The sequence below is a fragment of the Platichthys flesus genome, chromosome 17 (genome assembly GCF_949316205.1).
Source record: "Platichthys flesus chromosome 17, fPlaFle2.1, whole genome shotgun sequence".
NCBI classification, from domain to species: Eukaryota; Metazoa; Chordata; class Actinopteri; order Pleuronectiformes; family Pleuronectidae; genus Platichthys; species Platichthys flesus.
In genome coordinates this window covers 13,292,640-13,299,184 of record NC_084961.1, presented here as the reverse complement: position 1 = coordinate 13,299,184, position 6,545 = coordinate 13,292,640, and positions in this window count along the sequence as shown.

The following is a 6,545-nucleotide window of genomic DNA, read 5'->3' as shown; positions in this document are numbered from 1 at the left end:
CTTCCTTCCTCTGTTCTTCATTCGTTTCCATGCTAGTATTACATTAGAGAATAGCGTGTGTTATGAAAGTCAGTTAAGCTCGCGTTTGCTTTCCAATGCACTGTGGAGTCGTAACACCTTATCTCACGAGCATTCCACACTGCCACCGTTGTGCAGATGCTTAATGACCTGGTATCTTTAAAACCCAGTGTGTGGCCCCATTGCTCTGCATACAGGCATTCACAGGAATTACTGTCAGCTTCTTGGAAAGAAGAAAACCAAAGTAAGTTTCACGTCATCTTCAAACTATAATGCGTTTTTTTGTTTTATTATAATTATATTTGAATTATATTTAGTTGATTAAGTTAATTGACGTCAAACTACTGTGCATACTGGGAAGAGTTTCCTATAGCATCTATTCTTAATGGGTGATTAACAGATGTGACTTTGTGTTCAGTGATGTCCAAGAATTGCGGAAAACCTGGAAACTTCAAGACAAGAGAGTTGGGAAAGAAAACCTTTTCCCACAAACCAGAGTGTGCTGCTGAATTTATGTGAAAAAATGTATCGACAAATGAGATTTGTCTGAGATGAAATGATTGGTGGATATAGTGATTGAATTGGGAAACAGGACGAAACGTTATGATTTTGTGCAAACTTACTGACAGGGTAATAACCCGCTGGAGACCGTGGGTCCTCTTGTGGCCTCTGTCTGCAGAATAAAAAGAGTACACCCACATTTTATTGCACTCCATTTTTCGTATAAAGACAGAATGAAGAGGAAGATGGGATTAGATCTTTTTTGGCAGAGGAAAGCATTGAGCGGACGTAAACTGAGTTTCAGTCTCAGCGAGTCCAGTTGGAGGGCGATATATGGATTTGGTTAGATATGGAGATGGCTTAAAAAATCAAACCGCCTCTGGCTGGTTGAGTGTCCAGAAATAGACAGTGTATCATTGGACTGTTTCCAGTGTTCCGTCAAAACATGAGGGTAAATATTAGCAAAATATTAAACAGAGTCTGCTTTCAGTTACACAACAGAATGGGAGTGGAAGTGAAAAGTGGTTGTGGCTGTGTGCAGAGAGGGGTTTGACTTTGGTCCAGTTTTCTTTCATAAAACAAGTTTCTTCTCGTAAAACGCAGCAACATCGCAATTCTGAAATGCTCTTTACACGTCAAATAAAATATATTCTAAACATGCAGGCAGGAGTTAAAGTGCAATTTGGCAGGCGGGGGAACCCGAAGATCGGGATGGATTATTTTCCCATTACTTGTAGGACGTGAACGCACAATAACTGTGTTGGTTTTGATAGTCTACTGAGCCCAGCACACTCCAACCACTACACGCAGATGCACTGTACATTTGCAACAAACAAACAATTTGATCTCATTCGTTGAAATCCTCTTCTGAAAGCCATCAATAAGAAAAAAAAATGCAAAATAGCATATGTGGCCCTCGCATGACTGTAATAACAGGACCATCATTTACTTTGGACCGAATTAACAGATTCATCACAAACATACACCGCTAAAGCAAAGACAATAGCCAGAAGTAAGCAAGCAAGTCACAGAGAGCTGGTTGTTGTCAGGCAGTGCACATGCCTATGTTTCCAGGTACTTTCTTTGATGAGAGGGCCGATGAGAGTGGGTTGGATGTATCGGTTGCAATCTATCGCTAGTTTTTCCAGGATCACCAACCCTAGCTTTAACAGGCTCTTCTCTTGATCATGTACTGAATACATATAATATACAAGTTTTTGACTACGTTGTGAAAATCTGAAAAAAACCTTGAAAATGGATGATGTCATAAATAAAAAACATCACTGTTACATCCTACCCAAATGATCGTCATAAAGGTTGCTATGCGACATATGTAAATACTCCTCACATGATGAATAATGTCTCACAGTAAAAGCCTGTTGATATATTTTTACATCGCTCATCTGCACTGTTTTCGAATTTGTCCCAGCAAGTCAAAGGAAACATTCAATATACAAGGGTAAGTGCTGTGTTTATTGAAATGTACATTTCAAACATAAACACATTTGCTGCCATATAAAACAAAGTATGATGTTAAAAGAAATCGCCGCGGGGCCATAACTCATAGCGAGCTGCAGTTAAACACTCTCCCTGGGGAACGCCAGTTGTTTAGTTAAGTGTCTCCTGTCAGGCTAAGGTATTTCCCGCTGCTCCCCAAAGGCCCTGAATCAATCCGCCCGCTGGATTTGAAGGTGACATTCAGCCCCCCCGCCCTCCCCTCGGTCTGGGTGAAGCTTCTTCCTCATCGCCTCCACTCGTCACCCAACCCTGTCCCGTGAGGCCAACGCTACAAAAGCCAAGACTGCGCAAAACAAATCAGAGAGCAATTGTTTTATGTTGAAGGAGATCAGGGGAGGATAACAATTACTAACCTTAATTTTTTGTTTTATTTTTAGAAAAACCGAACTTGCCAAACTTTTCACAACGTGGAATCCATCCGTAGAGGTTTTTGTTATTCTTGCAGAGCGGTTGTGAGTATCGACCCTGCGCTGCAGCCTCCCGCAGTGGGACCCATCACTCCGCACAGCAATCCAAACCTTCCACGCGGGAAGAGAGAGAGAGAGAGAGAGAGAGAGAGAGAGAGAGAGAGAGAGAGAGAGAGAGAGAGAGAGAGAGACCAGAATGGCCCCAGATTCCCCTTAAAGGTTCCTCCTTTTAGAGCCCGTCTGAAACACTTAACACCCTCATCCACTTTAATCTACTCAGGCTGTCACTGACCATCTGTTTAAGGTCTGTTTGCTCAGACTGGCAAACGAGAGAAACGCAAGACGCGCCCAGGTCAGACCCGGCCTGCGACTGTCTGCAGCGGGTTATTGACAATTATGATAACAATGATCGTGTTCGCACAGCTCTCCTACCTCCCCTCATGCATGTTTCTGACAGAACGAGGCATCCAGGCAACAGGGAGCCCATGGGAGCTGTTCAGAGGGGAAAACAAAGTTTAGCCTCGCCAATTTCAACTGGAAGTGAGATGAACTCGAATGAACCACGTCTGACGAACCAGAGAGCGAGACAGATCGGCTGCAGTCTGCGTTCGTCAAAGGATCGGCAGGGCAACCAAATCAAACTCCTGATGGGATCACTCACGGGCTGAAGGTGTTTGAAAATGACATTATCACTATCAGACATGTCCAGAACAAATAAAGCTCCACATCTTAGAGCTGGCGACTAAATTCAAATGCCATGTTGGGTGATTCATCCATGGACCCTTTTGATTGTGTACACAATGATATGCATTTATTTCCATGGAGACATAGAGCTGATAGAGCGTGAGGTGTCCCTCTGCCCCCTGACAGAGGAGAGGTTCCTCTCCTCACCCACTATTCAATGCAACCAAGCTATTTCAAATAAAAAAATCCTGCACTGGCAAGATAAAAACTGCCATAAACCATAAAACTAAACCTAACTGCAAGTAAAAACCAAGATATGTACTTCAATGAATTTGACTGAGGCTGATTCAGAAGGGGGGGGGGGGGGGGGGAATGGCATTGACAAATGAGCACTCTGGAAATAACGGTTTCTCAAATCCGATGCCAGCGTTTGTCGAATGCCGAAAGTAGACAGGTGAAGGGTTGTGAGAACGTGTTTCTCAGTGTGCGATCGGGCCTGCCAACCACTCTACGCAGACAGTTTAACAGCCCTCATAAAAAAAAAAAAAAAGGAGTATTAAGCAAAGCGGGTCCAGATCCACGTCTGCCTCTCATCCACCTTCCTCAACCGTTCGCCGTTTGATCCACTTCTCATGAATGAAAAAAACTTCCTGACTCACTCCTGGAGCTCGTCCTTTTATAAATTCTAACATTTAAATTGCTGTTCCTATATACGTCTGTGACACAAACAGTCTGCTATGTGGGAACTGCCTGGTCACGCAGCCCAGATCCCGTTATTCATAGCAAGCTGTCTCTTGTAAAACACCACGAGAACCAGTTTGAAGCCCGGCCACTATTCATTAGAGGAATAGACAGATGAACACTGTACTGCGCTGTGTTTTTTTACTACTGTTGCTTCCTGCCTAATGATGACTTGTGCAGAATTTTAATAGAACTGATTGTAATGCCGGGTAAGGGCGCGATAATGGCAACGGACAAGCTGATGCACATATATTATATGATCCTGTCACGACGGAGGCTTAACTGCAAGCAATCGGGGGGAAATCATCTGCTCCATGCAATCACAGCTCACGTCAACTTTGCTCCTCCAACATGTCTGTTTCCATTCTCTTTCCCCCTTCCGGTACACAAAAGAAAGGAAAAGGTTTTCAGGGGCTCCACGACTATAAAGGCCTGTAATCTGCTTCACATGTGATTTCCAACTGCAGAGGGTGAGAGGGAATAAATGTGTGTGCATGATTAGGAGGCACCTCTCTTGTTTTGCAGCGTAATTCAGAGTATTTTATGGTTGAAACGCATATTGGAAGCAGCTGCTCTCTTCCCCCAGCTGTTTTCACATGGCCTTTGTTGTGTGTTGAGTATCAGGAAGTCCGCACTTGTACCGATATTCAGAACGTTTTTACCTTCCAGGCTAATGAAAAATATGAACCAACAGAAATTTGTAAGTAAAGTAATAGCCATACATGAGTCATTACTCACTCACTACTACTGCAAAATGATCGGGCTGTCACTCTGTGTGTGTGTTTAAGAGAGAAGCAGAGTAAAGTTTCTACCGAGCCCTGCAGATAGCTTTGCTGCACTTACATCAAGTTTCATGTGGAACACATTCAAAATGACCATTGACCCCCTCACACACTCAGTTGTCACTTTCCTTTTCCTGACACCAGCAGCTGGGTGCAGTTTTCCACTTTTTCACTCCAGGGGGTACCCTCTGTGTGTGTGTGTGTGTGTGTGTGTGTGTGTGTGTGTGTGTGTGTGTGTGTGTGTGTGTGTGTGTGTGTGTGTGTGTGTGTGTGTGTGTGTGTGTGTGTGTGTGTGTGTGTGTGTGTGTGTGTGTGTGTGTGTGTGTGTGTGTGTGTGTGTGTGTGTGTGTGCGTGTGTGTGTGTTTGTGTGTGTGTACACAGCACAGGCCCATGGCGTCTGGTTCTGAAAGTGGTAACGTGGTCACTGATTGGACCTCATTAGTTTGTTCCCTTTCACAGGACGTAGCTTCACTAATAGAGCTGTTTGCGTATGGCTGTGTGTGCAATTAATGTTCGCCTCTGTGTCTGTTCTTGGAAGTTCTCCCATATTGCAAAGAGCAGTTTACTACAGATTTTTTTTAACAAAACTGTGCGAGAGATTAAAACAATATTTTACGCTTCATTTGTTATTTTATCTTAGATATGTTCATGTCCCACGTACAAAGCTGTTTGCCATTAACAAATATTACTAGTAAGCTACTCTCAGTAGTTACCATCAATGTTACAGCAGCTGTGTCCCATTTCAGAGGCTACTTGTATTACGAAGGTGTGGCCTCAGAGAGGGTCTACAGAGGATTTCCTATTTGCATCACCATGACATTATAAGCTTCTTTGAGCGCTTGAGGTGCTCATTGAATTGTAAGATAGGTTGACCCAAGAGAGATTGACCTGATTGATCCGCAGGAATTGAAGAACACGTTTGGAGGCTGCATTTGAAGGACCCTCTAAACGGGAGAGCCTAGACAAGCAGTCTTAAAATGCAGCCTCCAAAGTTTGAGGCCCCTGAATTGGGACACAGCTACTGTTAAGCTTAATATCTCTTGGCCATTCTAGTTTAGCTGTTTTGTCCTCATCAAGTTGATAAGAGGAATGACGAGCTGTAATACCAATGTGTTGGTGTATTAAAATTTGTATTTTTAGGTCTTGAAACTGAATAACTACTGATCGGGTAAGGTAAGTTGCGGGGACTACCGGCTCAACCCTATAGGACTCTAGCCTTAATTGAGACAAACATGACATAAATGGCCTGTGAGACAGATAGGGGAAAATAAACTATATATCAAACATTTAAGTAATTGCACATGTAGAAGAAGAATTTCTGTCTTTTTGAGACGAAGACCGTGTGCAGCAAAAACAGATAACACAAAAAAACACACAGGTCCATCTTGAGTGGATCTCACTGAAATCCTCAGAACATTATGTCTGTGTGAGTCATGGTTTTAATGCTTTTCCCGTTCCCGTTAGGCAATCCATCACAGAAGGGCTCACTTAGTCATTGAACAGTCTCATCAAGGGGCAGGGGGGGGGACGGGGAGAAATGCACATGAATTAATGGTGAGGGCAAATAGAGAGAGACTGAGGAATGGAGAGAAGGAATGGCGGAATGGTAAAGAAAAGGCCCGGGGCTGCTTGTAAACAAAGGAATTACAGAGGGAGAAAGCCAGTGAGGGACGTGTTGATATGACCCGGAGGGAGATCAAACGTGTGGTGGAAATGGACGAGCACCATCAGCGCTGGAGAGGCCCGGGCAGAGACAGAGTCATTTAGACAGATTGATGGTGATGAGGGAGGGCTTGAGATCCCTCCCACACTGATAACCGCTCACGACTGCTCTGATGGAGAAAACGGACCGTGTGTTTGTTTTTCCCCGTTCCCTCATTATTCCCAGTGGCT